The sequence below is a fragment of the Hyperolius riggenbachi genome, chromosome 6 (genome assembly GCF_040937935.1).
Source record: "Hyperolius riggenbachi isolate aHypRig1 chromosome 6, aHypRig1.pri, whole genome shotgun sequence".
NCBI lineage: Eukaryota > Metazoa > Chordata > Amphibia > Anura > Hyperoliidae > Hyperolius > Hyperolius riggenbachi.
This window is the reverse complement of record NC_090651.1, coordinates 361,382,658-361,400,942: the sequence shown is the minus strand read 5'-3', so window position 1 is coordinate 361,400,942 and position 18,285 is coordinate 361,382,658. Positions and strand designations below refer to the sequence as shown.

Below are 18,285 nucleotides of genomic sequence, written 5' to 3'. Positions count from 1 at the left end.
ATAGGAACAGTGCGCAGGCCCCATACGTAAGGGGGATTGTGCCAATGGATGGAAGCGGCGTGTTAGTGAGCACCGCCCCCCACGAGCGCCGCATTCTGCCCCACAACGCCGGTCGGGAGCATTGCTGGGCAACGGAGTGACGGCGTAGACCATTGGTCGCTCTCCCGGGCCTCTGTTTGGAGGGGGCGTGGCGCAAGATGACGAGGAATGCTGTGCACGGAGCCGTGAGCTGTCATTCACAGACAGCAACTGCTGCACAGCCATTGTTGACATTTGAATCCTTGTCCAATTAATCGCCTTTTACAGGAAGTGCATCATGGGGCGACTTAGTGACAGGTAAGCCTGCATATTTCAGTAGCGCTGTGCGCATTAGCATATAAGAAATGGTGAATATCAGTATTGATCAAGTGATCTTGTATGTTATATGATTTGTTTACTATGCTAAGCAGGGAGATGACATCACTGATTGGGTCACTTTTGGGGAGGGGTATTATGTATTAGTTTAGTATATAATATAAGTTCACTGTTAATGCATGTAAACAACACGCCTTGATAAAGGGGGACCCTGCGAGGCCCCCGAAACAATTGTCGGCTATTACTTTTGTGGATACGGATGGCCCAATAAAAGAGCGTGTTTCCAGAATACTCGGTGTGCTGATATATTGGAGGAATACTGGGGACTTGTGACACGGCTGTCCCCCTGGGCAACAGAGAAGTGATCCACTGTCATAGGCTGAAGCCTATGACAGCTGACCATGCTGATTGGCTGGCATGGGGAGTGATGGTGGCTTAAAAAATCATTTAAAAAATTGTGAAATTTATTGTAAAAATAAACAAATAAATATTAGTAAAAAAATAAATAAACATTGGGGGAGCGATCACAGCCCACCAACAGAAAGCTCTGTTGGCGGGCAGAAGAGGGGGGGGGGATCACTTGTGTGTTGAGTTGTGCAGCCCTGCAGCGAGCCCTTCAAGCTGCTGTGACCTAATTTGTAAAAATGGCCTGTTCACTAAGGGGGTTTAAGCCTGTGGTCCTTGAAGAGACTCTGAAGTCTTGTTTTTTTTAACTGCTTTTCTCGTATAATCCTCTTCAGCATGAATGCCCCACTTAAATTACCTCATCCCCGAGGCAAATGGGTGATTTATTACTGAGAAAACAACCTGCAAAGTTCCACGACTTTGCAGGTCGCAAATTGTGCTGCCCTGGATAGGCAGAGCTTTGAGCTGTAGCTCTGCCTTTCTGCGATCAATCTCCGCGGATCACCACCTCCTCCCTGCCCCTCACAGTAAAAGAAGACTGAGGGGCGGGGAGAGGTGGCGGTCGACAGAGATTGACTGCGGAGGAGGCAGAGCTACAGCTCAAAGCTCTGCCTGTGCAAGGAAGTAAAGCCCTGCGAGCCCGGGAGCTTTGCAGGGCTAATCCTCTGTGATAAATCATTCCTCTGTCGCGGCATGCAGCGATTCAAGTGGGGCATTCATGCTGAAGAGGATTTTATGAGTAAAGTAGGTAAAACTTCAGAGTCTCTTTAAGTGGTTTAAGTTAGGCATGGTGAAGGACTACAGGTTGGTAGGGTAAACCATGAGGAAGGAGGTTAGGAGGGACAAGAGGATTGGTTAGAGAGAGCCAATCGGTGCAGAAGTGAAAAAAAAACAACGAAAGTGGCAAGACTTAGCCAATAGTAGAATAGAATAGAGAAAAATAGAATTAAAAGGATTCCGAGGAGTGAAAAAAAAATCGGAACTTACCTGGGGCTTTCTCCAGCCCACCGTAGGTCGGGAGGTCCCCCGGCGTCCTCCTGGCTCCTCTCACAGTCCCTCAACAGAAATCACGACCAGCCGGCGTGATGACGACGAGCGTCATCGTTCAGGAGGTGTCAGCCCGACACTCGGCCCCTGTGTCACCGTTCAGGATTTCTGTGGAGGGACCGGGAGAGGAGCCAGGAGACCTCCCGACCTACGGTGGGCTGGAGAAAGCCCCAGGTAAGTTCTGATTTTGTTTCTTTTCACTCCTCGGAGTCCCTTTAAATATCAGTAACATTTCTTTGCCAATATTCTATCGTACAGAGAGCATTCACCCTTCACCTAAATGAACACGTAACCAACATACACCTGTGCAAGTATATGCACAACTTCTGAGCAAAGGAACAGTATACAGACTGAATGCAAGTAAGATTGATGAGAAATCTGCTGCTATTAACATTCATATGTCAGCCATATATCAGCGTTTAGAGTCAATGTGTTCAGGTTAATTATGATAAATAAGATACCATGAAGCCCGGGCCATTCTTTACAACTCGTCAAGGTGTTAAACATTTTCTTCAATTCAAGGAGTTGGCTTCTGCCAAACATCTGCCAAGAATCTAAAATACAAAAGCATGCCACCTTGGCATTACATATTAAAATGCACACATTCAATGCCGGGAATACACGATGCAATTTCCTGTCCGCTCAACGGGTGATCTAACAGGAAGGTGCACAGTGTGTGCATGTCCAAACTGCTCCCGATCGATAAAGGGAATCGATCGGTTTTCTGATGATAACTTTGCAAAATCGATCCCTTTCTCGATCGGAAACAGACCGGACATGTTGGAAGTAATTGCCCGATACCCGCCGATCGGACGGGAAATTGCATGGTGTGTTCCTAGCATAAGAAAAGCTTACCCCTATAAGGAGAGGAGTTAAGACACACTTGTCACAAGCCAAGTTTGTTCACCTCCAAACTGCATGTGTTGCTGCTTCTCCCCCCCCCCCCCCCCCAACACACACACATAATGAGGGAATGTCACAAGCTGTTTTTGCCCCCCTCCCCCTTCATCATCCCTACTAGATGCCTCCACTCTACATAGGGGTCAGTAATGAGCACGAATTTTGCATAATCGTAATTTTCCATCGTACTTCACGAAAAAAAAGAATTTGGGCAACATTGTAATTAATTTCATATGGAAACGTTATCAGGAACTGTAGTTTTGTCATTTTGCATAATTTTCACCTAATTTTGTGCTGAATTTAGCGGTTAATTGCAAAGCCCCAATACATGTTGTTGTCACCAGAATTGCTACGTATGTTAAAGGGAAGAGTGGGAACAAGTCAAAAACATTTTTTTTTTTTCAAAAACACTAACTTTTAAGATAATTTATTTTAAAAAAAAGGAAAGGAAAAAATATTTTGAAGTATTTTTGATGTTTTTCTGAGTTTATAAACCATTTTTCCTTTGCAGTTTTAAAATCTATTATCTCAAAAACTACAAGGTCCATTAAAAAAATTGTTTTTTGACTTGTTCACATGCTTTCCCTTAAGATACTTATCCATTTTGGGGATGATAGCATGTATGGGGGCTTTGCTGTTAACCACTTAACCTCCTTGCTGGTTATTCCGAGCTGGGCTCGGGGTAACCTGCCACAGAGGATTGCTCTGGCCCTGCTGGGCCGATTTACATAATTTTTTTAAAAAAACACGTAGCGAGTACTTTGCTTGCTGCGTGTTACCTTCAATCGCCACCGCTCACTGCCAATTCGTCGCTACCCACCGTGTTAGAGGGCCCCACCCCTCTCCCCCCCCGAGACCCCGTGCGCAGCCTGGCCAATCAGTGCCAGGCAGCGCAGAGGGGTGGATCTGGACTCCCGCTGACGTCATGACGTTGATGACATCAGTGACGTCATCGCGATCGGGGAAGCCCTAAAGGAAATCCCGTTTAGAACGGGATTTCCTTATGGGCGAGTGCGCCGGCGGCGATCGGAGGGGTGGGAGGGACGCCGCAGGGAGGGGGGCATCATGTAGGCTAGCTACATGATAAAAAAAAATTCAAAAAAACATTCCCATAGCTGCAGGGCCGCGGGAATTAGACCGGCAAGGAGGTTAAAACGGTATAAAACCCAGACATAATATTAAAGACGAAAGTAAACACAAGATAACATTATCTACACTTCGGATGCTTCCACATTTAGAGCACTGAACTTTCCAGCCCTGTGTGTAACCCTTTGAATGCTGGTCTAGTAAAAAAAAAAATGCTGGTTGTATATAATATGTGTGAGCTGTCATTCACAGACAACAACGGCTGCACAGCCATTGTTAACATTTGAATCCTTGTCCAATTAATCACCTTTTACAGGAAGAGCGTTATGGGGTGACTTAGGGACAAGTAAGCCTGCATATTTCAGTAGCGCTGTGCGCATTAGCATATAAGAAATGGTGAATATCAGTATTGATCAAGTGATCTTGTATGTTATACAATATGTTTACTATGCTTAGCAGGCAGATGACATCACTGATTGGTTCACTTTTGGGGAGGGGTATTATGGATTACCGTATTTTTTGGACTATAAGACGCTCCGGACCATAAGACGCACCTAGGTTTAGAGGAAAAAAACAGGGAAAAAAATATACTAAACCTGGTGAATCCATGGTGCAGGGGCGTCTTGTGTAACCTCTCCCCCTCCTAATCAAGGCAAGGACTGTTGGTTTGGGAAATAGAACTCATCTGCTGTTATCATGATCATTATAACCATAGATACAGTGGTGTGAAAAACTATTTGCCCCCTTCCTGATTTCTTATTCTTTTGCATGTTTGTCACACTTAAATGTTTCTGCTCATCAAAAACCGTTAACTATTAGTCAAAGATAACATAATTGAACACAAAATGCAGTTTTAAATGATTGGTTTTTATTAGTTAGTGAAAAAAAAACCTCAAAACCTACATGGCCCTGTGTGAAAAAGAAATTGCCTCCTGAACCTAATAACTGGTTGGGCCACCCTTAGCAGCAATAACTGCAATCAAGCGTTTGCGATAACTTGCAACAAGTCTTTTACAGCGCTCTGGAGGAATTTTGGCCCACTCATCTTTGCAGAATTGTTGTAATTCAGCTTTATTTGAGGGTTTTCTAGCATGAACCACCTTTTTAAGGTCATGCCACAACATCTCAATAGGATTCAGGTCAGGACTTTGACTAGGCCACTCCAAAGTCTTCATTTTGTTTTTCTTCAGCCATTCAGAGGTGGATTTTCTGGTGTGTTTTGGGTCATTGTCCTGCTGCAGCACCCAAGATCGCTTCAGCTTGAGTTGACAAACAGATGGCCGGACATTCTCCTTCAGGATTTTTTGGTAGACAGTAGAATTCATGGTTCCATCTATCACAGCAAGCCTTCCAGGTCCTGAAGCAGCAAAACAACCCCAGACCATCACACTACCACCACCATATTTTACTGTTGGTATGATCTTCTTTTGCTGAAATGATGTGTGACTTCTACGCCAGATGTAACAGGACACGCACCTTCCAAAAATTTCAACTTTTGTCTCGTCGGTCCACAAGGTATTTTCCCAAAAGTTTTGGCAATCATTGAGATGTTTTTTTTAGCAAAATTGAGACAAGCCTTAATGTTCTTTTTGCTTAAAAGTGGTTTGCGCCTTGGATATCTGCCATGCAGGCCGTTTTTGCCCAGTCTCTTTCTTATGGTGGAGTCGTGAACACTGACCTCAATTGAGGCAAGTGAGGCCTGCAGTTCTTTAGATGTTGTCCTGGGGTCTTTTGTGGCCTCTCGGATGAGTTTTCTCTGCGCTCTTGGGGTAATTTTGGTCGGCCGGCCAATCCTGGGAAGGTTCATCATTGTTCCATGTTTTTGCCATTTGTGGATAATGGCTCTCACTGTGGTTCGCTGGAGTCCCAAAGCTTTAGAAATGGCTTTATAACCTTTACCAGACTGATATATCTCAGTTACAGTACTTTTGTTCTCATTTGTTCCTGATTTTCTTTGGATCTTGGCATGATGTCTAGCTTTTGAGGTGCTTTTGGTCTACTTCTCTGTGTCAGATAGCTCCTATTTAAGTGATTTCTTGATTGAAACAGGTGTGGCAGTAATCAGGCCTGGGGGTGACTACAGAAATTGAACTCAGGTGTGATAAACCACAGTTAAGTTATTTTTTAACAAGGGGGGCAATCACTTTTTCAAACAGGGCCATGTAGATTTGGAGTTTTTTTCTCACTAAATAATAAAAACCATCATTTAAAACTGCATTTTGTGTTCAGTTATGTTATCTTTGACTAATAGTTAATGGTTTTTGATGAGCCAAAACATTTAAGTGTGACAAACATGCAAAAGAATAAGAAATCAAGGGGGCAAATAGTTTTTCACACCACTGTAGATTGTCACCAGGATAGGTTATAAGGTGGTTTGCATTATAGGTTCAGTTAGACAATGCTTAGGGGGACTGGTTAGCTAGGTATTGTCAAAACAGGAGGTTAGTTTTCGCCTTTAGAAAGAAGGGTAGAGGCTTGGATTAGTGTCTTTTGCTACAGCACTGTCCGTGTCCCCCTCCCCCCCCCCCCCCCCCCCACACGCGCCGACAGGTCACGCAGTGAGAAGATGCCAGCGAAGATGCAGGAAGTGACCAGACTGGGCATGAAACGCGCCAACTAGAGAGGTAAACAGTGCAATCTGCAAGGCTACACATACCAGTACATCACCGCTGGGAGATCCGAACTATTAATATCGGCGCGCATTTATCACTGCTGGGGGCCGCGGGCAGCTAATCTCGCCACACATTTATCACTGCTGGGGGCCACCGGCAGCTAATCTTGCCGCACATACATTATTGCTGGGACAGAGAGACAGTGTGGAAAGAACGGGTCACCTTGCGCCAGACCGAAATATGTAGTATTCGGACCATAAGACGCACAGACTTCCCCCCCCCTTTTGGGGGGAGAAAAAGTGCGTCTTATGGTCCAAAAAATACGGTAGTTTAGTATATAATATAAGTTCACTGTTCATGCATGTAAACAACACGCCTTGATAAAGGGGGACCCTGCGAGGCCCCCGAAACAATTGTCGGCTATTACTTTTGTGGATATTGATGGCCCAATAAAAGAGCATGTTTCAAAAATACTCGGTGTGCTGATAAATTGGAGGAATACTGGGGACAGTCTTGTGACACGGCTGTCCCCCTGGGCGGCAGAGAAGCGATCCACTGTCATAGGCTGAAGCCTATGACAGCTGACCATGCTGATTGGCTGGCATGGGGAGTGATGGTGGCTTAAAAAAAATAATCAAAAAAATTGTGAAATTTATTGTAAAAATAAACAAATAAATATTAGTAAAAAAATAAATCAACATTATGGGAGCGATCACAGCCCACCAACAGAAAGCTCTGTTGGTGGCCAGAAAAGGGGGGGGGGGGGGTCACTTGTGTGCTGAGTTGTGCAGCCCTGCAGCGAGCCCTTAAAGCTGCTGTGGCCTAATTTGTAAAAATGGCCTGTTCACTAGGGGTGTTGTCCTTAAAGAGACTCTGAAGTCTTGTTTTTTAACTGCTTTTCTTATATAATCCTCTTCAGCATGAATGCCCCATTTGATTCACCGCATCCCCGAGGCAGATGGGTGATTTATTACTGAGAAAACAACCTGCAAAGTTCCACGACTTTGCAGGTCGCAAATTGTGCTGCCAACGAAAAACCACGCACCGCCAAGCCAGTATATGTCGCACACCATTAGCATGGAAAAGAGTTCATTGCCATACACATATTGCGAAAATTAGAAAATATTTTATTAAATAGTAAAAAAATTGTTAAAGCTAGTATTAGCATATATCAGTGAGTGCCAAGCCAACCGTGGAGTGCACCTGCATCACCCATCCCATCATGGATAGGAAAACCCTCGCCATATATATTTTTTAGACCATAGTGGTGCTCCACAAAGCCTCCTGTAAATAACGTGAGGTATCCTGAGTCCTCCCAGCTGGGATTTGACCAGGTAAACAAATAATACTCTCACAGAGGCAAAAACATTTTTAGGGACCAATATGATCATAAATATATTGCCGCCAGCTCAAATTGCACATAAAAATGTCATTACAATTATTACATATATTGCTAGGGCCTATTAAAGCCTATAGGATTCGACCAGCTAAGGGCCTACTATACATTTGCAGACCATAAACAGAGCTCAAATGTCCATAGACAAAAACTGTGGTACCATCAAAAAAAAAAGGTTGTAAGCATGCTTTCTAAAAAATTTGCCACAAAATGGATATAGGATTCCAGATCTATAGCAGAGACTGCACTTTGAATTGCATAACAGATATCTTCGTTGCAACAGTTGTGTTAATAGTAGCCACCATCTAGTTAGACCTCCTTATCTTTAAAAAGCCATCTGTATAGTCCTCATGGTTCACAGCATATATAATGTAGGTATATCATCTGCATCATGCATATAAAAGATTGTTCTCAGTCCTATTGATAGGAATAGTATTTAGTAGCAAAGCACTTGTCCACCTGTCCACTCGCAACAGGGGCTTCTGCAGAGATAAATGTCCATAGACATTGAGATTGAGATAATACTTAGCAGCTTTATGCTGCGCTGTACGTCTCCATAGCTGTTTTACTGGGCCCAGACTGCTTCAGAAGTTCAGCAATGTAGTTGTCACGCTGGCATGGCGGCTTGGCGTGCGGATGTGTTTGTGAGTCGCGCTAATGCATTTCGCCCCGCCCCCGGAGCTTCGTCAGAACGTGTATCACGTAATTCCGCATAGGATCCGTATTTATAGCCGAAAAAGCGTGACGTCTGGAGCATATCACCATCTAGTGGTCGGTTGAGTACACACACATATTTTTCCCATCATGGGGATTTAGCACCATCTTGAGGGGATATTTCTTATTGCATTTCTGCTCAGAAGTAAAGTTCCATTGATGTTATTTTACACCATCTTGTGGCTATATGTTTCTTTGCCTATAAAATTCAGAAATTCATTCCTAGCTTATTTAATAGGCCCATATACTCCCTACGTTGGTACATATATATCATCCCAGGTACACTCATACGACATGAACTCATTGCTACTAACCATAAATTAGGTAAATTACCCCTTTTCCATCCGTCACTTATATTTATTAACATATCAATCAATTTTTCAACTATAAATAGTCTTAATGGAGGGGATCATTAGGCTGGGGCAACCCTATACTCCCGCCCATCTCCCCTCTTCGCCCCCCCCCCCCCCCCCCCAGGAAAGCCAAGAGCCCCCAACTCCAAAGACGAACAACAGCACATAGAACCAGAACATAAAAAATTATATATACACATCATAATAAATAGCGGACCCCTACTGTAGGAACACTTTTAAATTCAGGTCTGTATTTAGGCCTTTTGGGCTCAATGTATCTAGAACATAGATCCAATAACTTTCCTTTTTATATAATTGTACATCTGTGTTCATATATCTCGTACTAGGATTTAAATGGTAGATAGCCTTCACCTTTAGATTAGAGGGATCTGAGTTATGATGCTCTAAGAAATGCAGAGCAACTGGAGTTTTTTCTTTTTCTGCATTTTCCTCTTTCCCTGCATCAGTTATATTTCTTACATGTTCCTGGATACGTGATCTCATTTCTCGTTTAGCGTTTCCTATATAAAATTTCCCACATGGGCAAGTCAACTGATATATCACGTTTTTGGTTTTACAGGTCATTGCATGTCAAATATCATATGTTTTTGTTCCTGCTGAATTCGTGAATTTATCAGTGACCTCAATCAATGAGCATATGGAACAATCATTGCATTTATACATTCCATTTTTTCGTTTAAAAAATTGATAACCTGAATTATTTTTAAACTCAGAAGCCGTCAGTAAGTCGGATAGGTTTTTGTTCTGTCTTGCTGTAAGCACAGGTCTGGGTCCCACTATTTTTGCTAATCTCTTGTCCTTTTCTAGTATGGGCCAGAATCTGTGCAGGGTATCTTTTAGTCTCCCCCAGTGTGGGCCGTAAGTCGTAATTAGTCTCGGTGAGGAACTACAGTTGTCTCTGTTCTTTTTAGTCAATAACGTGTTTCTGTCAGTTTTCAATGCTCTGTACAGTGCAGACTTTAACAATTTATGGGGATCAGTGGTGCTCAGCAGAGCTCGAATATTCGAGTAGCTCGAATATTCGAGCTCTTTTTCAGCTATTCGAGCTCGGTCGGTATTCGAGCTCCGAATAGCTGCAGCTATTCGAATGGGCTATTCGAGTAAACGCGAATAGCCCATTCACTATTCGAGCTATTCGAGCAAACGGCGCTATTCGAGCTCGAATACCGAGCTCGAATAGCGTCATAGCCCAGATTGATGTCCTTAGAGCCAATCAGAGGGCTCCCAGGCCCTCTGACGGCAGCCAATCACAGAGGGGGACCCTGGCCAGCCCCTACCCTATAAATAGCGGCCGCCATGTTCCGTTTCTCCGTCCTTGCCTGAGACTTGCATAGAGAGAGAGTTGCTCCTTTGTGCTTTGGCTTAGCAAGAGCTCTATTGTGGTCATTTACCTAGCGTTTTTGCTCACATACACCTCCTATACACACCTATATTGTTGTTAGTTAGATAGACATTGTATTTTAGTTAGTAGCTTTTGTGTTACATAGAGACAGGCCAGCTGCTGCTGCAGGCTTACAGCTTTAGGCCTCAGGGCCTTGCCTGTGTGGGCAGCTGTCCTCCTGTCCTCTGTTAGTTTATTTCTCATTAGTATTAGACAGTATTAGACAGTATTAGATAGTATTAGACAGTATTTCTGCTGTCCTTTACTACTTAGTGATTGTATTTTGTATTGTAGTTATATACTGTAACTGTACTAGGACACTCACTGACTGTCACTGTTCATAGGCTAGCTCCTGCGTGTGCTTGCACTCACTGTCTGTGTACACACACTCTATTTCCTTTTGAATAGTTATATACTGTAACTGTACTAGGACACTCACTGTCACTGTTCATAGGCTACTAGCTCCTGCGTGTGTGTGTGCACTCACTGTCTGTGTACTGTACACACACTCTATTTCCTTCTGAATAGTTATATACTATAACTGTACTAGGACACTCACTGACTGTCACTGTTCATAGGCTAGCTCCTGCGTGTGCTTGCACTCACTGTCTGTGTACACACACTCTATTTCCTTCTGAATAGTTATATACTGTAACTGTACTAGGACACTCACTGTCACTGTTCATAGGCTACTAGCTCCTGCGTGTGTGTGTGCACTCACTGTCTGTGTACTGTACACACACTCTATTTCCTTCTGAATAGTTATATACTGTAACTGTACTAGGACACTCACTGACTGTCACTGTTCATAGGCTAGCTCCTGCGTGTGCTTGCACTCACTGTCTGTGTACACACACTCTATTTCCTTCTGAATAGTTATATACTGTAACTGTACTAGGACACTCACTGTCACTGTTCATAGGCTACTAGCTCCTGCGTGTGTGTGTGCACTCACTGTCTGTGTACTGTACACACACTGTATTTCCTTCTGAATAGTTATATACTGTAACTGTACTAGGACACTCACTGACTGTCACTGTTCATAGGCTAGCTCCTGCGTGTGCTTGCACTCACTGTCTGTGTACACACACTCTATTTCCTTCTGAATAGTTATATACTGTAACTGTACTAGGACACTCACTGTCACTGTTCATAGGCTACTAGCTCCTGCGTGTGTGTGTGCACTCACTGTCTGTGTACTGTACACACACTCTATTTCCTTCTGAATAGTTATATACTGTAACTGTACTAGGACACTCACTGACTGTCACTGTTCATAGGCTAGCTCCTGCGTGTGCGTGCACTCACTGTCTGTGTACTGTACACACACTCTATTTCCTTCTGAATAGTTATATACTGTAACTGTACTAGGACACTCACTGTCACTGTTCATAGGCTACTAGCTCCTGCGTGTGTGTGTGCACTCACTGTCTGTGTACTGTACACACACTCTATTTCCTTCTGATTACTGATTGATTATTGTAAATTCTACTTCCTGACAGTTACTACTTACTTACTGTAGTAGGGACACTCACTCAGTCACTGTTCATAGGCTAGCTCCTGCACGTGTGTGTGCGCGTGCGTGCACTCACTGTCTGTAGTGTACACACACTCTATTTCCTTGTGATTACTACTGATTATTGTAACTTCTAGTTGTACTTCCTGACTGTTACTACTTACTTACTGTACTAGGGACACTCACTCACTCTCTGTTCATAGGCCAGCTCCTGCGCGTGTTTACTACTTACTTACTGTACTAGGGAGTCGGGACACTCACTCAGTCACCTCACCCACCAACCCACTCCATTAAAGTACCCCACTTTTCACCCGCCCTTTTCAAAAACTTTTGTGTTTACGCCCAAAACATCGAAGATGTCTGGAAGTGGCAGCCAGCGCGGTTTGGGCAAGGGGAAGGGCAGCAAGGGAATCAGGAGGAGAGGGAGCAGCATTGTGGCAAGCCGCGGGCGCGGCCGCGCCACCATGCACAGTTCCGCAGCAGCAGCAGCAGCGTCAGTGGCTAACATTCCTCCCATAGCCACTGGCCGTGGACGCCTTGGGCGCCGCCCAGCAGGAGCATCTGCAACTCACGCTGCAGAGACACAGCAGCAGCAGCAGCGTGTAGCACCTGCTCCGATTTTCCTCCAGCCGGGTCGGAAACGTCCCATTGAGGAAAAGGATGCAGACACTGTGGTGCAACTGATGACGGAGGATGAGCAGCCCGCCATCAGCTCTGCATCCGAGGCCTCCACCCTCACCACCACCACCACCACCACCCCTGTTCGCAGCAGCCGCCCAGCAGGGCCTGGGGAGGAGGCCAGTTCACCGTCAGTCGCCGACCTGTCATTCAGCAGTCTTTTGACCCCAGGCATGATGCGTCAATTGTCTGCTGTTGTTGGCGATTTGGAGGAGGAGATGCTGATGGGCACTTTGGGGGATGAGGGATTGGACAGCAAGACTGTGGCGACAGTCAAGCAGCCCATCCATGCATCAGGAGAGGAGTTTGGGGGGTCATCATCCCAGCAGGACATGTTTCAGGAGGGGGAGGCTGATGATGACACGGTGACAGACAGAGACTGGGTGCCACCACCTCCAGGGGATGTCGTCCTCAGCAGCTCTGAGGAGGAGGAGGAGGATGCGCTTGTGGGCCTTGCAAGGAGGCGCATCATTGCAAGCATTGGCAGCAGTAGGCAGGTCCCACAGCCTGCTGGTGTCTCAGGCTCAGCAGCAGCAGCAGCAGCATCTGCCAGTACCACCACCAGCCGCACCCAAGCCCCCCCCCCAACCACCACAGGGAGACAGGCAGCAGCGGTTCCATGCCGTAGGGGGTCGTTTTTGTCACCAATCTGGCGTTTTTTCACGATGCCCACAGTGTACAGCAAGTACGCCACTTGCAACCACTGTCAGCGGAAGTTGAGCAGAGGTGCAGACCCCTTAAAGTTCAGCACCAGCTCGCTCATCAACCACCTTGCTGCGAAACATTTCCACCAGCATGAGGAGTTCCAGAGGCTGAAGGCATCTGGTGCTGGCAGTGGCACCACACCCATCACTGCACAGCCTTCAGCAGCAGCACAAGCAGCAACAGCAGCCACCCGCCCTCCTGCTCCTCCAGCAGCACCAGCAGGAGTGCGGAAACGCACTGCTCCTCCCCCCTCTGCAACTCCTGCCGCCGACACTGAGGCCTGTTCTGGCAGCCAGTCCTCAGTGGCCTCCTCCGCTGTGTCTGCTGATTCCCGTGCCAGCAAAAGGCCACGCCAGAGCCTTTTGAGCGAGTCCTTCCAGGGGGTGGTTAGGGCTCTGCCTCCCAGCAGCCGTCGCGTGCGGCAGCTGAACGGCTTGCTGGCACGGGCCATGTGCTCCCAACTCCTGCCGTACACGCTTGTGCAGGAGGGGAGCGACATGCGTGCGCTGCTTGCTTGCGCAGCCCCAGACTGGCAGCTCCCCAGCAGACACTTCTTCTCCCGCAAGGCCATTCCTGCACTGCACCGCTTTGTGATGGCCAATGTGGAGCGAGGGCTGGAGCACGCGGTTGGTGAAAGGGTCCACGTCACCATGGACTCCTGGAGCAGCCGCTTCGGGACAGGCCGCTACTTGTCTTTCACTGTCCACTGGGTCAGCTTGGTGGAAGGGGGTGAGGATGGGAGAGCAGCAGCGGGCACAGCAGCAGCAACACAGTGGGTGGTGCCCCCCCGCAGGGTCAGGGGAACTGCAGCAGGTTCCTCCGATCCTCTGCCATCCTCCGGCACACCTGGCCAAACCCCCCGCCTCAGCAGCAGCGTGAAGGCCCGCCACTGCCAAGCGCTGCTGCACTTTGTCAGCCTTGGGAAGACCAAGCTGACGGCAACCCATGTGTTGGCCAAACTCCAGGAGCAGGAGAGGATTTGGCTGACCCCCAGAGGCCTCAGAGTCGGAGAGGTGGTGGCCGACAATGGGGCCAATCTGGTTGCCGCAATAGACAGGGGAAACCTGACCCACATCCCCTGTCTTGCCCACGTGCTGAACCTGGTGGTGCAAAAGTTCTTGCGCACCTACCAGGGGATGGGCAAACTGCTGGAAACGGCAAGGAACGTTGTGCGTCACTTCCGGCGCTCGGCTGTAGCCTGTGCGAGCCTGGAAGACGTGCAAAAGGAGCTGGAGCTGCCACGCCATCGGCTGATCCTTGACCTTCCGACTCGCTGGAACTCCACCCTGGCGATGTTGGAGCATCTGGTTGAACAGAAGCACGCTGTCAACCAGTACCTTGCCCTGGCCACTGTTTCCGCCGCTCGGAGAAGGGACAAGACCAGCAACATCCCGTCCATCGTCCCCGATGATGACTGGAGGCACATGCAGCAGGTGTGCTTAGTGCTGGCTCCCTTTCTGCAGGCCACTAACATGGTGAGCAGGGACCATGCTATGGTCTGCGAGTGGGTGCCCCTGGTTTGTCTGCTGAACAGGGCCCTCGATGCTTTGCTGGAACAGGGAGCGGCAGCCTTGGACCAGCAGGAGCGGCAAGCAGCTGCACAGTCCACCTCTGATGGGGAGGAGGAGGAGGACTTGGTGGAGGTCCCTGACCTTGCTGCTGATGAGGGGGATCAGCACAGCGCAGCTGAGTTGGTGCGGGGGTGGAGAGAGGATGAGGCGGCAGAGGAGGAGGATGAGGAGGACAGCACTGCCGTCGATGTGCCAGCACACGAGGCCCGCCTCTTCCCAATGGCAGCGCACATGCTGGCGTGCCTGCGCAAGGACCACAGGGTGATCCAGATGAAGCAGAGGGAGGACATCTGGATCAGCATGATGTTGGACCCACGCCTCAAGGGGAAGTTGAGCCAGTTCCTGCCGCCTGCAGGAGGAGACCCAGCGCAACAAATAAGGAGCTTGCAGCAGGCCCTTGTTGAGCGCTTGGAGGAAGCCTTCCCCCAGCCTTCCACCCCCACTGCCCAGCAGCCAGCACAGAGGCAGCAGCAGGTGCCTGCATCCAGCAGCAAGCGCCCCACAGACCTGCTGTCTCTCAGCCACGAGCTCTACAGGACTGTAGAGGCTCCGGCAGCAGTGACTAGAGAGGAGGTGCATGATGCAGCAGCATCCTCCTCCGGTCACAGCCAGCGCCTGACCCGCATGGTGGCTGACTACATGGGGTCCTACAGCGGGCTTGACAGCGATGCCCCTGTTGATCCCATGGAGTATTGGGTCAAGCGCCTGGAGATCTGGAGCGAGCTGGCGCAGTACGCCCTGGAAGTGCTGTCCTGCCCCCCTTCCAGCGTGCTGTCCGAGCGCTGCTTCAGTGCAGCTGGTGGCGTGGTCACCGAGAAACGCTCACGTCTGTCTCACAAGTCTGTGGACAGACTGACATTTCTCAAGATGAACCAGGCGTGGGTGGAAGGCGAGTTCCTGGCCCCTGTTGTCGGCGAGAGGGGGACATGAACTGGCTGCCGGAACTTAGAACCATCGTTAATGTGCCTTACCACCCTTTACCACCTCCTGGCTCCTGCTCACTAAGCCAGCCTGGTTCACTTTAACTATTACGTCGCCTGCAGCCACACATTTTACAACTACAGTGGGCTGCTGTGTACTGCCCTTCTGCTGTCTGTCTGTGTTTCCCACTGCCAGGGTACACAGATTTACCTTCTGCTGCCACTCTGCCACCAGCTATTACGTCAAAAAATAGCTATATCTGTGTAATTGGTTGTAAAACCAAAACTACAAAACCATTAAAAAAAAAAAAAGGTTTAATTTTTCTGAGGTGCCCGGGTTGAAAACTGTGTTGTCCCAGTTGTGTTTTGGACACGATGTGGGCTGCACGACCGCTGTCTGGGACCTCCTGTTGTGTTTATTTACAGCCCTGGTATCACCCGCTAGGTACCAGGGCTATTATGTCATGCTGCCTGCCTGCTGCCACACTCACACTACTCCTCCATTCCTCCTGCTGCTGCTGCTGTCTGTCTGTGTTTCCCACTGCCAGGGTACACAGAAATACATTCTGCTGCCACTCTGCCACCAGCTATTACGTCAAACAATAGCTGCTCACATTACTCCTCCATTCCTCCTGCTGCTGCTGCTGTCTGTCTGTGTTTCCCACTGCCAGGGTACACAGATTTACCTTCTGCTGCCACTCTGCCACCAGCTATTACGTCAAAAAATAGCTATATCTGTGTAATTGGTTGTAAAACCAAAACTACAAAACCATTAAAAAAAAAAAAAGGTTTAATTTTTCTGAGGTGCCCGGGTTGAAAACTGTGTTGTCCCAGTTGTGTATTGGACACGATGTGGGCTGCACGACCGCTGTCTGGGACCTCCTGTTGTGTTTATTTACAGCCCTGGTATCACCCGCTAGGTACCAGGGCTATTATGTCACGCTGCCTGCCTGCTGCCACACTCACACTACTCCTCCATTCCTCCTGCTGCTGCTGCTGTCTGTCTGTGTTTCCCACTGCCAGGGTACACAGAATTACATTCTGCTGCCACTCTGCCACCAGCTATTACGTCAAACAATAGCTGCTCACATTACTCCTCCATTCCTCCTGCTGCTGCTGCTGTCGGTCTGTGTTTCCCACTGCCAGGGTACACAGAATTACATTCTGCTGCCACTCTGCCACCAGCTATTACGTCAAAAAATAGCTATATATCTGTGTAATTTGTTTTACAAACAAAACCAAAAAACCATAAAAAAAAGGTTTAATTTTTCTGAGGTGCCCGGGTTGAAAACTGTGTTGTCCCAGTTGTGTATTGGACACGATGTGGGCTGCACGACCGCTGTCTGGGACCTCCTGTTGTGTTTATTTACAGCCCTGGTATCACCCGCTAGGTACCAGGGCTATTATGTCACGCTGCCTGCCTGCTGCCACACTCACACTACTCCTCCATTCCTCCTGCTGCTGCTGCTGTCTGTCTGTGTTTCCCACTGCCAGGGTACACAGAATTACATTCTGCTGCCACTCTGCCACCAGCTATTACGTCAAACAATAGCTGCTCACATTACTCCTCCATTCCTCCTGCTGCTGCTGCTGTCGGTCTGTGTTTCCCACTGCCAGGGTACACAGAATTACATTCTGCTGCCACTCTGCCACCAGCTATTACGTCAAAAAATAGCTATATATCTGTGTAATTTGTTTTACAAACAAAACCAAAAAACCATAAAAAAAAAAAAAGGTTTAATTTTTCAGAGGTGCCCGGGTTGAAAACTGTGTTGTCCCAGTTGTGTATTGGACACGATGTGGGCTGCACGACCGCTGTCTGGGACCTCCTGTTGTGTTTATTTACAGCCCTGGTATCACCCGCTAGGTACCAGGGCTATTATGTCACGCTGCCTGCCTCATTGACTGCCTGCTGCCACACACTCATCCTCCTCCTCCTGCTGCTGAATTTTCCTCCTGCTGTCTGTGTGTTTCCACTGCCAGGGAGCACATACAATGGCGCTTCCAACATGCGTGCGCCACCAGCTATTTGTTACGCTCAAAAATAGCTGCATTTCTTTAAAAAAAAAATGAAAAGAGAAATAAGTGAAGAAGAAGAAGACGATATAGAAAAAGAAGGAGAAGAAGAAGAAGGAGAAGAAGAAGAAGAAGAAGAAGGAGAAGAAGAAGAAGAAGAAGATGAAGGAGATGAAGAAGAAGAAGAAGAAGATGAAGAAGATGAAGAAGATGATGAAGAAGAAGAAGAAGATGAAGAAGAAGAAGATGAAGATGAAGAAGATGAAGAAGAAGAAGATGAAGAAGATGAAGAAGAAGAAGATGGAGAAGATGAAGAAGAAGAAGATGAAGAAGATGAAGAAGAAGAAGATGAAGAAGATGATGAAGAAGAAGAAGAAGATGAAGAAGAAGAAGAAGAAGAAGAAGAAGATGAAGAAGAAGAAGATGAAGAAGATGAAGAAGAAGATGAAGAAGATGAAGAAGAAGAAGATGAAGAAGAAGAAGATGAAGAAGAAGAAGAAGAAGATGATGATGAAGAAGATGAAGAAGATGATGAAGAAGAAGATGAAGAAGAAGAAGAAGAAGAAGACAATATAGAAGAAGAAGAAGATATAGAAGAAGATATAGAAGA

The 18,285-nt window shown here is 47.3% G+C and overlaps 1 protein-coding gene across 1 annotated transcript in view; it reads right to left on the bottom strand.

Annotated features, from left to right (window-relative positions):
- The window catches only part of LOC137522265 (beta-1,3-galactosyltransferase 2-like), a 76,826-nt gene that overhangs the window by 22,031 nt on the left and 36,510 nt on the right, over positions 1-18,285 (bottom strand). Inside the window, exon 4 of the mRNA XM_068242294.1 lies at positions 2,268-2,360. The gene's annotated coding sequence lies outside the window, so the exon portion shown is untranslated. The remainder of the gene's footprint in view (positions 1-2,267; positions 2,361-18,285) is intronic.